This window comes from Lissotriton vulgaris, chromosome 9 (genome assembly GCF_964263255.1).
Source record: "Lissotriton vulgaris chromosome 9, aLisVul1.2, whole genome shotgun sequence".
Classification (NCBI taxonomy): Eukaryota; Metazoa; Chordata; class Amphibia; order Caudata; family Salamandridae; genus Lissotriton; species Lissotriton vulgaris.
This window is the reverse complement of record NC_141697.1, coordinates 721,683,666-721,701,814: the sequence shown is the minus strand read 5'-3', so window position 1 is coordinate 721,701,814 and position 18,149 is coordinate 721,683,666. Positions and strand designations below refer to the sequence as shown.

The 18,149-nt window shown below is 48.7% G+C and overlaps 1 protein-coding gene across 3 annotated transcripts in view; it reads left to right on the top strand.

Moving 5' to 3' along the window:
* Nucleotides 1–18,149, top strand: part of DMPK (DM1 protein kinase) — an 809,400-nt gene that overhangs the window by 198,746 nt on the left and 592,505 nt on the right. The gene's annotated exons all lie outside the window — the stretch shown is intronic.

Sequence of the window (18,149 nt, the reverse complement as noted above, 5' to 3'; positions counted from 1 at the left end):
ATGCAAAAAATTGTAATAGGATCATACAGCTCAAGACACTTTACTTATTGATATGAAAATGATAATCGGTCGCTGAAACCCGATTTGCACACATTGTCGTTTGTGCGCTGCATATTTTTATCAGTAAAACTGCATGTCTGTGATTTTTTTGTGGATCATGTGAGAAGTTGGCCTGGTATATGATGATCACTATTCTAGTGAGCTCCGTGCACCAGTCCAAACGACCCTTATGGTGATTGGTTGTAAGTCAACCTTATAGACCAGCTATCCTAATGGTAGCATGGACAAAAGCAGTCTTAGGCTAAACTCAAGAAGGCATGTGAAGCCAGCTGCTTACCATATGCAATTCTTTTAACATCAAATGAAAGGACACCACACAAGTTATATATTATAAAATATATGTATTTATTTCTAGAATAATCCCCTATACTCTTTATGAGCACAGAAGCACAAGCGTTAAACAAAGAACTTCATATAACATACAATAAGCTGCACAATTATGGATAGGCCGGGGGGCCACTCAAACCATATATTAAAAAAGTGGTATAAGTACCACGTCACAAACAATGGTAAGGCCTAGGGCCTTGAGAATCACTGGGACTACACTGTAATAATGAAGGTTAGGACATAGGAGGCCCACAGGATGCGGGTGCAGTGTCTATAGGCAACCGCGTTTACCATACAAGTCAATGGTGCGTAAAAATTACAAAGTTATAGGTTTGGAAGTCTTCCAACTGGACTAGAACTTAGCCACTTGAAACTAGGACACTAGGGATGTACAGCATTACAGGGGCACCGGAGTACCCTCGTTACCTCACCCACAGGAAGCGGGTGCATAGGTGCCAAAGTGCGTCGGGTTTCTTCGTGGAGTTCTATGGAGCCTGGAGGAAAAGATGCTGCAGGCGACCAGGAGAGAAGAATCCGGTTGGTTCCAAGAGTGGATTGAAGATGTAGAGTACCTGAAAGCAGAGGGGACAGAGTCTAGGTCACTAGCCAGTGACCAGGATGGAACCAGGAAGGAACCAGGCAATGTCGGGTTGCGATCAGGTGCTGTCGAGTAGTTTGTCTCCGCTGCCACGTGGACCAGGAAGTATCTATGACCACCAGGAGTTGAACACGGGCTGTCCCACAAAGATTCTCCCTGTCGGTTGTGTCGGTTCTCGAATTGGAGTCAACAGGCCATGGCAAACGCAACCCACGCAGGACTCAAAGATGGCTTCTGGATCGGACCAGCAATGTCAGATCAGTGGCTCCTTTTCAGGGAAGCTAGGGCCAGTCTGGAGCAACCAGACCAGCAGTGTAAAATTGAAGGTTCGTCGTCACAGAGGCCACTAGCCAACGGGCAAGTGACCAAACAACGTGTCGAGCAGGAAAAGTGCAAAAGGGCCCCACGCAGCACTCGGTGAGTGTGGAGAAGTGATTTTCGGTGCACAGGCTGCTCGGGGCTAGGGCTTCTCAAACCTCTAAAGTACATCTTCGAGGGTGCCTCGGGAGCTGCACAGGAAGCACTTAGCTGGCTTTCCAAGATGGCCGGTCCCACGTCTCACGTCGTCTCCACGGGTCTCAGCTTTGCTAGGACTGTGGATCGGGCTGTTGGAAGTCTGGGAGTCCAGGTCTTGTTGGTCTCTGGCGGGAGCAACGGCAAAGAAAACCTTTGAGCGCTGATGGTGCCTACTTGCACTGGGTGGCCACTCCTTGACCACAAGGGAGATTCTTCAGTCTTCTACGTCGAGTAGGATGTTGAAGGGTCCAGAGTTTTGTATCAAAGCTTCAGTCAGGATGATCTGATGTGCCATGGCACAGCTCCTACCTTTCTTCCAAATCAAGGGGCTGGATCACCTGCTAGGTCCTTCCTATGGGTGGGACCCAGGAAGGGGGTGGTTACACCCCTTTCCCTTTGTCCTGTTTCGCACCAGAGCTGGGGCTGGAGTGCCCCAGCCCGGTTTGAACTGGGCTTTGCCTGGGACACCATGTGCGCCCCAGGCAGTGTCTAGTTTCATTCAGCCCTCCCTGCCCCAATCCACTATCTCCTTTCTGGGGTGGTGTAACACCTCCCTGTGACAGGAAACCTTTTGTCCAGGCCTCCCCTGATGGAGTTTCGGTCAGCAGCAAGAGGCCAGACTTGTGTCTGTGGTAGCAGCATCCATTTTGTGATGTTGAGGCACTGGTTAGATTTAACTGTGTTTAAGAAAAGTAACATGTCTTCGCCCTCTAGAAGGGTGGAATGCTACCCCCGTCGCCAGAACTGGCGAGGGGGTAGTATTCCAAAGCGTATGACACCTTACACAGCATGTTTTGATAAAGCCAAACAAAAGTTAGCAAGTAACCGCGAGGATTATAATGCACTTAAGAGTATATGGTATGGCAATATCCCAGAACAGCTATAAGGACATGGTTCCGAAAGCTGCAGACAGGCTCAGCTCATGCTAGAGCACCATCTCACATAAAATCAAGCACTCTGCCTCCAGGATTGTTAAGGCCTGCCATAGGAGTGACTTATAGGTGTATATGTTTCCAGATATAGGTTTAGATATAGGTATACTATATCTAAGCAAGGGGTGATTACACCACCTTGCCCCAGCTGAGTGATCAGCCAGTTGTGTCAGTTTGGATGGCCAGCCAGGGGTGGCAAAAGATATGCTGCAGCCCCTGGTAGGCCTTGGATGCACCTATGCCCTGGGTACCTATAGTACACTGTACAGGGGCTGATAAGGTGACCCAATACCCAATTGGTAATGTACCTAGAGTACATGGTTGTGAATTTAGAGAGAGAACAGCAGGACTGTGGGTCTGATTAGCAGGCCCACAGCCACATTAAGTCGAAAACCAGTGAAGCAAAAAGCAAAAAATGGGGTGACCATTGGAAAGCAGACCCTACTCTTCTACAGAACATATGCAGACTGTAAATTACAGTCCACCACCACACCATGCTATTTAAATATATTTGCAACAGTATGCTACAAAGTGCACCACCAGCTACATAACACACCCTTACTAATCACCTGCTGAATGGGCGTGGCTCATTTGCTCCACTTGATCTTTGTGTGACACTTGTATTTTTCATAATCCCATGCCTGGTAGTGGCACTGGAGTCGTAAGTCTGGCAAAACGAGCGAGGGTGGGGAAGTTGTCTAAAATTATTACTACAAAACTCCTGTCATGGAGAGCCAAGAGAATAATGCGTTGTTTATTTTTTTACCATTCCGGTTCTTTTAAAAATGCCAGCGGAGGTGGGCATTAGACATTTATATGTCATACGATATCATTAAATGTGCAGCTGGTTTAAAATAGGCTACCATTTTGGTATAATGTTCAGTTCATTTTGCTGTAAAAAGATAGAAGGCACAGAATGTTCTGTACATTGTATTAAACTGTCTCAACTGTGGATTCGTAAACCAGCTCAGCAATAATAAATAGAGACGAGGATCTTGTGACATAGTGCATGCCCTTACAATGGCAGTGTAAAGGCACCAACCCAAAGAGGGCCCTCTTATGAATATTTAACTATTTAAGTAATTTTGCAACATGGCGCCGACTGCCATGTCCCCTTCTTACAGTTAGTACCATCTGCACATTGTTGTTATCTTCACAATGAATGCTCAGATTCATCCACAAAATGCACTGCTTACGACCTCACAATATTTATGCCAATAAATACCACAAACCAACAACCCAACACCATGAGATATCAAGACACACCAAAAGAAAGGGGTACTGTATCCATAGTGCTGTAATCCATAATTTCGATCAAAATGTGATATGTAATCTTACTTTGATGCTATTGATGTCACCGGTAATGTCATTGATCAAATCATGTGTGAGGTTGTGAGACGTGCATTTGAGGGCCGAGTTATGGTCATTATGCCAAAGGGCAAAAGTAATGCTCCAGTTTCAGTTTTTCATTTAAACTCTTATTATGGGAATGTCTACATTTGTTTTTAGTCATTATGAGCAGAAGAGACTAAAACTTCACTTTAGCAAAGTTTTTGAGTGAATTTCCCAGCCATCCATCCATCCTCTGTCAAGCTTGACCGTCGCCCTGTTTCCAGACCATGCTTCCAATCAGATCCATGTCCTCAGCTTTTTTAACAACATTTTGAGAAATTCGCAAGTTTACTCAAACTAGTCATATGTGCTTAGGGGTGTGTGGCCGAGCCAATAACCATGATGGCTGCAGAGCATTGAAGCTCCAGTGAAATTGACTCATATAACACCGGCATGGGCCTCAACGCAAATCCTCCTCTTTCTACTGGGCACTCTCCAGCACCCTCCCACTCAACGGTGCATGCCCAGTGGTGTTTGCGGACGATTTGGAACTTTGAAGCCAGCTCAAGCAATAGAGTGACTAGCATGGTCCAGCCTGCACCTCGAAGGCACAGCAGCGACAGGGGCAGCGGGGCAAGCCTGAGGTAATGAGGCCAGCAGGCCTCGCCGGAACGCCTGACTTTGCCCTGCCGCAGGGGCGGGGAATCCCATAACCAATTTGCCCGGTTTGACCGGCACACCGTGCAACCTGAGGCTGTCCAGCCCAACGTGACTCTCTCAGCCTGTTGTACGAGCCTGGCCAACTTAGGGAGCACCCAAGATTCAGAAGCCCACCCCTCTGCTGCAGCTGCAGTGAGCGCAATTCTGGTCTGCCACCCCCTCCCTCCACTCTGATTGTTGGACTGGAGTCTGCACCTCTCTGGCCTCTATGCTCCCGGAGCTGTAGCGGTGCCTGTGAGGAGCACTACACCGCTTTACTGGGGCCCGTGGTCACGCACACCTGCCCAACTGGCCGTACAGCCACGGCATGCCCATTGTGCTCACCCGGGCGTCCTAGGGCTCCCCCCTGTGTGTCGTGTCACTTCCCGGGGTACCGGCTTATCAATTACTCAGGTCACAGGCCTACAACAATGGCTTAGAATAACAGGACGCCCACACCACTTACTCGGTCTGTGCCACAAGCGCTGATGTCACCTTTATTATATACCCCTGGCTCGATCCCGGCCAAGGAAGTTGAATGCGATACATTGTTGGGGTTGAGCGGGTGGCTCACTACATCTCTCCCCACCAAACATTTGTTCAAAAAATAAACTAAAATGAGAAGTTAACAAAATAAATTAAAATAATAAACAGTTGTGCCAGAATGTCTCTGAATGTTCAATCTCTTCATCTGTTTCTTAACACAGAAAGTCTCTCAAGTTTTGACTCAGCCGTGGGTTGTCTCTCAGCTGGTATGGATGTCCTCGCTGGGATATTTTTCTTGCTATTGTCCTGTCTCCTCTTTTAACCATTACCATTGTTCCTTGTACATCAACTACTTCCCATGGTTCCTTTTCGAACAGAGTTCTAAATTGCCATCCTGGATGTCTGTCTTTTATCACCACTCTGTCTCTTCTGCATAATTCTACCACCTTGGTTCTTCTTTTGCTGGCCTGCTCACAATGCCCCTGACTGCTCTTTTCATTATGAGGTCGCTGGGAGAGCATCCCTTTGAGCTGTGCGGTGTTTGCAGGCATGCCCTCAGAAACTGATACAGCCACCCCTCCAGGTCCTCGTGTTGATCAACCCCAATTCTCAGTGCCTTGTTGATCGCTCTTATAAATCTCTCTACTTCGCCTTTGGCCTGAGGCCATTGTGAAGTTACCTTCCGATGATGGATGTTATATTATTCGAGATATGCCTTAAACTCCTGGCCATGAAAAGGCGGCCCATTAGCAGTATGTATTTCTTCAGGTGGACCTAGTAGAGCAAATGTCTTTTCCATTACCGGTCTGATGGTTTCAAATGCTGTAGATGTCACCACCTCAACGACCGGGAATTTGGAATAGTTGTCCATCATGACCACTGCGGATCTCCCATCTGGGAAACTCCTGAAGTCCATACTTATCGCTGCCCACGGCTTAGTGCTAGGCGGTTCTGTGATTGCTGGGTGAACCTGTGCCACTTCTCCTGTGATTAGGCACGCATGACAACTTTTCACATTCTCCTCGACCATGTGATCCACTCTGGGAAACCACACTTTTGACTGTAGGTGAGCTTTCTTTTTTTCGATTCCTTGATGTCCTTGGTGTGCGAGGTCCACCGTTTTTCTCCACAGTCTTACCGGCATCACTATCTTCATGCCTCGGAGAATCAGTGCTTAGCTGCTTTCGCTGAATTCTTCCCAGCACCTCCACACTCCCATCTGTGCTTCTCTTTCCACCACAGGCAGTCTGCTTGCTCCATCCAAGAAATTCTTCCATTGGTGAATGCGCAGTGTCTCTTTGACTGCCGACAGGCACACATCTTCTCCCGTTGCCCGCCACTATCTCCTCTAGTGATAGTGCTCCAAGGCATGCAGCATCAGTGATCTGCTTGATGAACGACTCGGCACCATCATCTACTTCTCTCTGGTGGTTAGGATTTATTGCCAGGGGATGACGAGACAGGTAATTCGCCAGATTGTTAACGCCTGGCCTGTACACCATCTCAAAGTTGTAGTGCTGAATTAGGACTGCCCATCTTTCAATGCCCAGTGGTCCGCTGCTTGCATCCCCGCCAAACAACGGAACTAGTGGCTTGTGGTCCATAACCACTCTGACTTTGTGCCCACACAGATAGATACCAAAGTGCTGACATGCCCATCGATTAGTCAACACCTCTCTCTAAATCTGTGCATACCCGGTCTCCACTGCTGTTAATGCTCTGTTGGCGTATGTTATTGGCACCCACTCTTCATCGACGTCCTGCTACATAAGAAATGCCCCAAGACCAACCAGGATTGCGTCCACTACCAGTTCTGTTGGGTATCCTGGTTTGAAGTACGACATCAGTTAGAAAATAAATTACCAGGCACAGTACTTATTAATGTAAAGGCAAGGGCATAAGAACTCTGGATAATTAATCAGTACAATTCTTTATCAGTGTAATTAATACAAAAACATCTGTGAATTTATTAATATTTTATTATTTTTTGTGGATTATAAAATCATTTATTTTATAAATACAAAAATAGCTTCCATATAAAAATAAAACATTTTTCTTGTAATTAAGTTTAGTACATCAGTATTCCCTTATGTTGACAATTAGTGTCACAGTTAGATGCTTTGATATTCCAACAAAACACAAGATAATCCTTGTTTATATAATACAGTTAGTCCAATTAATTTATGTGCAGGGATTGATGACATTTGTTGAAAACACAATGCGTTTCGGCAATGCCTTCATAAGGACTCCGTCACAAAAGGATTACTCATTATCAAGTGCTGTAATGGTCGGAAGAGAATCGTCACATGTGATTGTTCGTAGAGAGTTATGCAAACCCTACGATATGTGGAGCTTGAATCTAGATGTAAAGGTGAGTAACCTCTGTCTGTTGGCTTAATGGTAACAAAGATATGGAAGATAGTGTCCTTTACTATTAATAAATTGGTCGAGATTCCTGATTTGGTGATCTGTATATGTCTTATGATTAGACTTGAACCATGGTTTCTACTCGAAAAGATGGTATTTTTTGCACATCAACCTGCCTGATAGCAGATTATCTTGTGACGGCTAATGAACAGTGCTATTATTTGTCAGCATCGAAAACACTTTTTAACTTAAAGATTGAAACTCAATGGTCGCTGGTAGATAATATCGCGTACCTCTTGACGATATGATGTAGAGACTAGCGCGTTTCTTCTCCCGTCAGATGAAGTACAACACCGTCACTCCCTGCAACAGCGCTCCTTTGACTTCCAGAAATGCCATTGCGGCTTCACTGGTCCATTGCCACTTTACGTCTTTCTTGGTGAGCGCTCTCAGCGGCTCTGATATTACAGCCAGGTGTGAAATGAATCGGCTGCAGTAGTTTGCCATCCCCAGGAAACTTCTCATTTCTGTTTGGTTCTGGGGTGTTGTTGCAGCCCGAATGGCTTCTACCATCACCGGGTCCACTTTTAATCCGTTTTTTTAGAATTTATATCCAAAAAACTCAACTTCATTGGTGTAGAATGCACATTTCTCTTTGTGCAACGTCAGTCCTTGGTCTACTAACCTTTGTAGTATTGCTCTCAGGAGTTCATGGTGTTCTTCTGGGGATTTTGAGAATATCAGCACATCATCACTGACATTTATACCTCCCACCAGCCAGATAGGGCTTCACGAATGGCTTCCTGAAATACTTCCGCCGCCGACAACACCCCAAAACTGAGTCACTTGAACCTTCTCAGTCCGACAAGTGTGGAGAACGTGGTGATTTAGCAACTAGCTTCATCCAGTAATAGCTGGTAATATCCTGAGTCAAGATCGACTTTCTAGGTCTAGGTCCACTCTCTCCCCGCAGCTCTGCTGTGCCGTCTCTTGCCTCCAATTTAGAAAAGGGGGTGGTGATGAACAGAGAGTCTGAGTTAAACAGACCACTCTTACCCAGTCCAAAGATCAGGGCTTGATCCATCACCGTTATTTATCTCACTGCCCCATCCCAGCTCAGAACCTGGCTATATGCAAATCAGTCTGTCCCTGGCCCAGTGCATCATGGGAACAGGGCAGACTAAACTACCAAGCCAATTCTTCACCAGAAGGGAGACAAGCTACCGGGGACCGGTTTCTGGCATTTCAGCCTTCTTCGGCCCGGCTTGCTTGAATCCTGATGGAGCAGTGAGAAAGGGACTCATGTCTGAGTATACCCTGCCACACCTATAGTGGCCAAAAACGATATAGAAAAGGGGGTGGTGATGAACAGAGTGTCTGAGTTAAACAGACCACTCTTACCCAGTCCAAAGATCAGGGCTTGATCCATCACCGTTATTTATCTCACTGCCCCATCCCAGCTCAGAACCTGGCTATATGCAAATCAGTCTGTCCCTGGCCCAGTGCATCATGGGAACAGGACAGACTAAACTACCAAGCCAATTCTTCACCAGAAAGGAGACAAGCTACCGGGGACCGGTTTCTGGCATTTCAGCCTTCTTCGGCCCGGCTTGCTTGAATCCTGATGGAGCAGTGAGAAAGGGACTCATGTCTGAGTATACCCTGCCACACCTATAGTGGCCAAAAACGATTTAGAAAAGGGGGTGGTGATGAACAGAGTGTCTGAGTTAAACAGACCACTCTTACCCAGTCCAAAGATCAGGGCTTGATCCATCACCGTTATTTATCTCACTGCCCCATCCCAGCTCAGAACCTGGCTATATGCAAATCAGTCTGTCCCTGGCCCAGTGCATCATGGGAACAGGGCAGACTAAACTACCAAGCCAATTCTTCACCAGAAAGGAGACAAGCTACCGGGGACCGGTTTCTGGCATTTCAGCCTTCTTTGGCCCGGCTTGCTTGACTCCTGATGGAGCAGTGAGAAAGGGACTCATGTCTGAGTATACCCTGCCACACCTATAGTGGCCAAAAACGATTTAGAAAAGGGGGTGGTGATGAACAGAGTGTCTGAGTTAAGCAGACCACTCTTACCCAGTCCAAGGATCAGGGCTTGATCCATCACCGTTATTTATCTCACTGCCCCATCCCAGCTCAGAACCTGGCTATATGCAAATCAGTCTGTCCCTGGCCCAGTGCATCATGGGAACAGGGCAGACTAAACTACCAAGCCAATTCTTCACCAGAAAGGAGACAAGCTACCGGGGACCGGTTTCTGGCATTTCAGCCTTCTTCGGCCCGGCTTGCTTGAATCCTGATGGAGCAGTGAGAAAGGGACTCATGTCTGAGTATACCCTGCCACACCTATAGTGGCCAAAAACGATTTAGAAAAGGGGGTGGTGATGAACAGAGTGTCTGAGTTAAGCAGACCACTCTTACCCAGTCCAAGGATCAGGGCTTGATCCATCACCGTTATTTATCTCACTGCCCCATCCCAGCTCAGAACCTGGCTATATGCACCATCAGGATTCAAGCAAACCGGGCCGAAGACGGCTGTAATGCCAGAAACCGGTCCCCGGGAGCTTGTTTCCTTCCCAGTGTAAGAATTGGCTTTTGTAGTTTGGTTTGCCCTGTTCCCATCATGCACTGGGACAGGAACAGACTAATTTGCATACAGCCAGGTTCTGAAACTGGGATGGTGCAGTGAGCTAAAAAACGGTGTTGGATCTAGCCCTGATCTCTTGACTGGGTGAGAGCTTTCTGCTTAATTCAGAGACTCTGTCCCTCACCACCCCTTGTTGTAAATATATTGTCTCTTGCCTCCAGACCACAACCTCCTCATTGGGAGGTTCGAGGCTGCTGCCCGCTCCTGTGCCTGCTGGCCGCTCCAACTGGGACCAGACTGCCTGCAACCACCGTAACCTTTCTCAGCCATTTCATTTCTTAATTTTTCCTTGTTGTGCCACTGGTATTGTGCCCATCTGTGTCTTGCTCTAATTCCACCACTGTTTTTACTTTCTCCTGTTGTGCCACTGTTATTTTGCCTATCTGTGTCTTGCTCTAATCCCACCAGTTTTTACTTTCTCGTGCCTGCCTGTTCCTTTCACCTTTTGCCGTTGCTACCCCTGTGACCCGACCGGAATTCCCCTGTTCCCACCTCCCAGCCTATCCTCCCTCCCACCTCCCCTACTTAATGGTGGCCACTACGCGATCCGCCAGTGCGCAAAGGTGCATCAAAGTCAAGCCTGTCTGCGCCCCTCTGTGACCTGACCGTGGTCAGCACCAGGAACCCTGGACCTCCCACTATCCATCGCTACGACACCACCACCCTCCTCACACTCCACCCTGGAAGACTTAGAGAATGCCAACAGGCCTCGACAAACATGACCCATGGCCAGTTCTCCTGCCTCCACTGCTGCCAGACCCTCATTGCCACCCTGGCCTCCAACACTGCCGATGCCAGCACCAGTCACACCTTAAAAAGCATCCTCCTCAATGTACACTCCTTACACACACACGCCATGGAAATCTGGAACCTACTCGACTCTCTCTCGCCCCACATCGCCTTCTTCACAGAGACCTGGACCAAAGCATCCTCTGCACCCGACATAAGCACCCCCATCCCAGACGGTTACAAGATCCAGAGGAAAGAGCGGTCCAGCCACCGGCAGGGGGCCTCGCCATCGCCCACAAAAGCACCCTCCGCCTCACCACCTCCAGCAAAACCTTTCCCTCCACCTGCACTTCTAGATACAGACCGCCCCCAAAGCCATATACCGAGGAACCCGCGTCTACAGACCCCCCAACCCCCTGAACACCCTTCGCCACCACCATCACTAACTTCATTGCACCCCACGCCATTGCCTCAACAAACTACATACTCATTGGAGACCTGAACTTCCACATAGACAACCCCAGCGACACAAACTCCACTATCCTTCGTGACAACCTCGCCAGCAGCAGACTTAAACAACTCGTCAACACACGACCCACAGAGCAGGACACACCCTTGACCCCATCTTCGCGGCAGGAAACAGCGGCCAATTCAGCCACTCAACACAGCACCTTGGACCGACCACTACTGGGTACACTTCGCCATCAACAAACCCAAGGAACCCAAACCAGCACCACACCCACTATGAAGGAACTGGAGCAAGGTTACCGACGAGCAACTTAACTCCACCCTCACCCGAGACAATCACACCTGGGCCCCCAACGCAAATAACACAGCCAGAGAACTCCACACCTGGATCTCCAACTGCGCAGACGAGCTCGCCCCAATACGCAGCCCCAACAGAAAACGCTTCAGGAAAGCTGCCTGGTTCACCACTGCTCTCCAGGAAGCCAGGCGCACCTGCAGATGCCTGGAGAAGAACTGGAGAAACACCAAGACAACCGAAAACCACACCACCTACAAGGACGCCATGACGGACTACCACAACCAGATCCAAGTCTCCAAGAGGAACTTCATCCACAACAAAATCCTGGCCAACTCCACCAACTCCAAGGAACTTTTAAGTGTCATTCAAGAATTCACCAAGCCACACAGCGAAGCCACAGACATCTCCCCATCCCAAGACCTCTGCGACAAGCTTGGAACCTATTTCCACCTCAAGATCAAAAACCTCTATGACAACTTCATCGACCATCCACACGGCGCCACAGACGGCCCCCTGCCCCCAGAAACACTAGCCAGCCAACTATCTCGAACTAGACACCAATCACGGCCAAAGACACCGCCTCGACCATGAAAAACATCCACTCTGGGGCCCCCACCAACCTCACATCTACCACAGAGCCGCTGCCACCATATCATCCAAACTACAACGCACCATCAACACAACCTTCAAAACAGGCACCTTCCGAGACAACTGGAAGCACACAGAAGTCAGACCCCTGCTCAAGAAGCCCACAGCTGACCCCACCGACCTCAAGAACTATCGGCCCATCTTGCTCCTCCCCTTCGTAGCCAAAGTTGCAGAGAAAACAGTCAAGAGGAAACTGACACGATTCATTGAAGAGAACGACGTTCTCGACCCGTCCCAATCTGGATTCCGAAGCAACCACAGCACAGAGACTGCCCTACTCGCTGCCACAGACGACATCCGCATCCTCCTGGACCAAGGCCACTCCGCAGCCCTCATCCTACTCGCCCTATCAGTGGGCTTCGACACCATCTCCCACCGCACACTAGTCGCCAGACTACACGATGCACACATACAAGGAACAGTCCTAGACTGGATCCGATCATTCCTCACTGGAAGAAGCCAAAGGATCAGACTCGCACACTTCCTCTCCGCATAAATCACCTGTGGAGACCCACAGGGTTAATTCCTCAGCCCCATCCTCTTCAACATCTACATGGCTCCCCTCGCAGCCATCGTCCGACAACACAGCCTCAACATTGTATCCTACGCCGACAACACCCTGCTCATCCTCTCTCTCACCAAAGACCCCACCATTGCCAAACTTAATGTCCAGAAAGGAATGCGAGAAGTCGCAGTCTGGATAACCAACAGCTGCCTGAAGCTAATCGCTGACAAGACAGAAGTCCTCGTCCTCAGAACCACCTCTTCTGCATGGGACAGCACCTGGTGGCAGACCGCCCTCGGAAGCCCACCTACTACCTCAGACTACCCCAAAAACCTCAGCATCGTACTCGACTCATCACTTACCATGAACCAACAGGTCAATGCCGTCACCTCCAGCTGCTTCAACACCCTCGTCATCCTCCGCAAGACCTTCAAGTGGATTCCCCCTGAGCCAAGGAAGACAGTCACCCATGCACTCATCACCAGCAGACTGGACTATGGAAACACACTCTACGCCGGCATCAACAAGTCCCTACTCTGCAAACTTCCAGACAATACAGAACTGTGCAGCCAGACTCGTCCTCGGCCTCCCCCAACACGAACACCTCAGCCAACACCTACAAAATCTTCACTGTCTCCCCGTTGAGAAAAGAGTAAAATTCAAAATCCTCACTCACGTCATGCCTGCAAATGCCTACACAACAACGGACCCAAAAACCTCAATGACAGAATCTGTAGGCGGCATTACAATACAATACAATATGTTTTTATTGTTGAATTAATAAAAATCCTTACACTAAGAAAAGTAAGATTATCCAAAGTTTACATCGCAAGTTGCGTTAAAATACAAAAACAAGTTAATATCAAAATTAGGAAAAATGCTATAACTAGAGCTCTACTCAGGTCCCCCCCCCCCTCTTACAATGTAGGGATTTATAAAATGGGCATGGGATCACTAGCATAAAAAGGATGGACCTTGGGCAATGTATTGGGAGGTCATTGACAGACCTGTAACTGCTTTCTAATTTCAGTCATAAATTTGAGTTCCCGACAACTCAGGATTGGAGATGAACCTCCCAGCCAGAAAATAACAGCCTGCCGACATGTTCTTATATTCAATTTGTTCAGTATGTCCCGTATAAACTGTCTTCCAGATTTCATAAGGGCTGGGCATACACAAAACAAGTGAGTTAGAGATTCATTTTGATATCCGCAGAGTCTGCATTTTGGGCAATCATCTTGGGGTTTCCAGGAAGGTCTTAAATCCTTGGATTCATGAAGGCCCATACGGAAGTTGATGAGGGATTTTTTTAAATGCTGGCTAAAATGAGTTGCCAGGTAAGCCTGGGGTTGTTGGAGTGAGTAGGAAGAAAGAACTGTCCAGGCATGATGTCGGTGGGACGGTATTTGTTTGTCTTCCAGTAATTACTTCCGTTTGGCATTAGACTTTGCGATTTTGATAGAATCAACTTCCACATACCCAAAAGAAACCTCTGAGCTTCCAACCTCGCACTGGCCAAAACCCTGCACATCCACAGAGCCAGAGCAGGCGGAAGATCCTTCTCTCACATTTTAGCCAAGACCTGGAATGAGCCACCAGCACACATCAGACACGCCCCCTCCCTGAACACCTTCAGGAAGACTCTCAAGACCTGGCTCTTCGACTAAACAGATCTGTGGACCCCCGCCCACCTCAGCGCCTTGAGACCCTCACAGGTGAGTAGAATGCTTACAATTCCCTGATTGATTGATTGACTTTCGAAAACCACTTAGCGCCGTTGATGTCCGCCACTATCTCGTCTATTGTAGGAGGTATGTGTCGCTCTCTCCTATTGGCCTTTTTTGGCAATCGCATATCCACGCATAAACAAATGGCACCCGGTTGTTTCGGCTTCAGTGCAATTACAAGCAGTGACACCCAGAGGGTGGGTCCAGACACCTTCTCAATTACCCCTGCTTTTCCAGCTTCTCCAGCTCCGCCTTGACCAGCGGCCGCAGAGGATATAGCACTCTTCTGTGTCGCAGATCTACTGGCTTGGTTGTTTTATCGATGTGTAGCTTGACCTTTACTCCTTTCAGGCAACCGAGCCCCTCGCACAGACTTGGAAACTCCGCTATGATATCGTCTGCATGCTACTGGTGTATCTGCAGTGCAAACATGACCAACCTAAGGTCTTCCGCCGAATGGCAGCCAGAAGTTTTCCCGCACTATCCTTCATCACGTAAAACTTTGTTGTTGCGGATATTTCCCCATGGTTGACCTCCACTTCAATCACGCCCTGTAGCGGATTGGTTTGTCTCCCCCTTACGTCAAGATTCTTGAAGTGGTGGCTTGGGTATGAGCTGTTGTATGGTTCAGCATCTAGGATATTTACAGACTCTCATGTGTCTATTAGACCCTTAACTTTGTTTTCACCTATGTATATCTGGCACATTGGCGGTGGTCTCTTCCTTGGAGTAGCTCTACCTGTATATGAGATAATGAATACCTTGTCGGCCTCATTGTCTTCCTTAATCTTCATCCTCAGGCACATGCTCTCCACATCGTCGACAGTCTCTGCCTTCTGTACCACATGCTTGTTGGGCCTGAATTTCTTTGTTTGCCACCTGGATTCATAGTTCTTGTCACACTCATGCACACCATTGCAAAATGCCCGACCTTGCCACACCGCAAGCACGGTTTGCCTTGTGCAGGAAATTCCCACGGTGGATGACTGTCCAGCTAACGGCTACCACATCCTCAGCCTCCTGGGCGACCACTTGCGCCTCCTCTTCCTCGGCCAGACCCCATGTGAATAGTCTCTACCCTCTCTTCCTTAAGTGTGACGGGATGCACTTGCAAGTTCCTCATTGATTTTTGCTCTAGCACTGACTCCATTTCCCCTGCTCGTGCGCCTGCTAATTCATGGGATCGCCCTAGAACGAAGATGTCATCCGCCGATATTCCAGGTTGTCGTAGAATCAGCTTCCATAGATCCTACGACTTGCACCCTTGAATTAGCTGAGCTCTTATTTTAAACAGTTTGTCGATGTCCGTGCTGGAGCTAGCCAGTTTTCTCATTTGCATGAAGAACATGTCGAGAGACTTTTCAGCTTTGATTTGCTTGTCGCAGTTTGAAGTGCTCAAAATCAAGGTTTACCTGTGGGTCAAAGTAGTGGTCTAGGGATCTTACAACCTTGTCATAGTCATTTCTGTCGCCGGTGTCTGGCAAGTCTTGAAACAGTTTGTAAAGTTAATCACCACCGATGTGTAACATGGTCGACCATTTGACGGCTCCATTTGTTTTGCACACTGCAATGAACATAGTTTTCTAATTGTCCTATCCATTTGCACTGCTGTGGCTTGATCAGCCAGTTGGCTAAATGGTGGTAGCGCATTGAGTGTGGTACTTGAGCTTTGTTCTGTGTTCCCTGGCGCACCACCTTCTGCCTGCACCGATATTGCGCTGTACTCTGCTGGGAACTTTGCTGCCTTTGCACTTTTCATGACTTTATGCTGTGAGCCCCTGGCCTCAGTGGACTCTTGTGCCCTTCTCCTTCAGGCCTTCACCGCACTGCTGTCCCTTTGTGGTCCTGACCTCGTAGATTCTTACTGCCTCATGTGGTCCATGTGCGCTGTCTTGGGCTTGTTTTTTATTGTCTCAAGATTGTTTTTCCTCTTTTGTTTTCTTCTTTGTTCTTATAAAACGTAATTCCTCCCACGCGCCCTCCTGTGTCTTTCAGAGTCGTGCTGTTCCTCTGACTGTCTCTTCCGCTTGTTGCTGCAACGTGTTCCCTATGCACGTCGCCCACGCTGTCTCCACAGTTACAGGGGCCGGCTTCGCTCCCCGAGTGTGGCGCGATTCGTGCCCTCGCTCCTTGCATCACCACGCACTGACCTGCTGGGCCTGCTTTGGATGCTATCTCCTTCCACAGCGACTGCTAGTGCACTTGCGACGCCGCCCCTCACCAGCAGGCTTCTCCGGTGCGTTGTCTACTTCTCCGCTTGCCCGCTGCCTCTTGCTGCAGCTTCTCACATTACGGCTGGCAGCTTGGGTGGTGTCTTGTCACCAGACGCCGCTCCCAGTTACACTGTAAGCTCGTCCTGCCGTCTTGCCGTCGGCTCTTCCGCCTTGTAGCCAATTTGGCGGGGCACTCCCCCGGGTACCGGCTGATCAATTACTCAGGCTGCAGGCCTTTAACAATGGCTTAGAATAACAGGACAACCACACCAGTTATTCGGTCTGTGCCATCAGCCACGTGCTCTGACGTCACCTTTCTTATATACTCTCTGGCCCGCTCCCAGCTCAGGAAGTTGAATACGATACATTGTTGGGGTCGAGCCGGGTGGCTCACTAACCCTGGATGGATTGCTGAGGACATGTCCCTCCCTGATTCTCACCACAAGCCCCGGTCTGACTGGCGCTCTGACTAACCACTAGCCTGGCCTCGGTATTTTGGGGGCTTAAGCTGTCTCCACTCCTTCACATGCGTTGGCTTTCCCCATCTGAGGCTGCGATACTGGCTGATCCCCTACCTACTACCCAGCTAGGGTGAGACTTGCATCCTTTACTGCTGCACACTGCCTCCGATAAATTCCTCCTGGTCCCCATGTCATAAACGAAAAAGTGGAGCGGTGCACTACCAGAGAGTCCTTTCCAAATAGTAATTATTTATATTTTGGAAAGGACTCTCTGGGAGTGCACCGCTCCACTTTTTTGTTCAGTTCCCAATCTGCTTTGCAGTTTGCACCCAACAGCGGCAGGTACAGGAGTTGTATGTGCACACCATCTTGAATCAGTTTAAAACTACCATACTAGGAACATGCTCATAGTGCCAACCATCTGGCCAACCTGATCGCCCTCACTCTGTCATCACGGAAGAAAACCCCCAATGACCATGGGAGTGCTTGAGTGTAGACTTTGGACACCTCCCAGATGGACGCTATGCACTGGTGATCATTGATGATTACACAAAGTACCCTGAAGTTGAGATTGTGGGAAGTCAGACAGCCATGGAGGTCATTACGAAATTCGAGAAGACCATTGCTACCCACAGAATATTAGAAGTGGTGAAGACAGACAACGGTCCACCCTTTCATGGACAAGAGTTCGCACACTATCTCAAGGCCTGGGGAATTCAGCACCGGAAAGTGACCACTCGCTGGCCTCAGCAAATGGGGAAGTAGAGAGGTTCATGCGTACTCTCAACAAAGTCATACACATCGCACATGCAGATGGATCACCGCTCAAGAGGGCCATATACAGTTTCCTGAGAGAATACCGTTTGACGCTCCATCTCACAACCGAGGCAGCTCCGCGACCGGCAAGCATGGGCCGAGTAGTGCGATACACCATCCCACATTACCTAAGCTGGACCCCGTCTCAGATTGACGCTGGAAAGGCCTTAGCCAACAGGACCAGCTCCAATGACCAGGCCTAGGCCATCCGACGGGCCCGGATGTCTGTCATTCAAGTGAGAGACAAAGTCTATATCAAGGAAAGATACCCCGGGAGCAATTTCTGGCTTGCATTCGAGCATAGG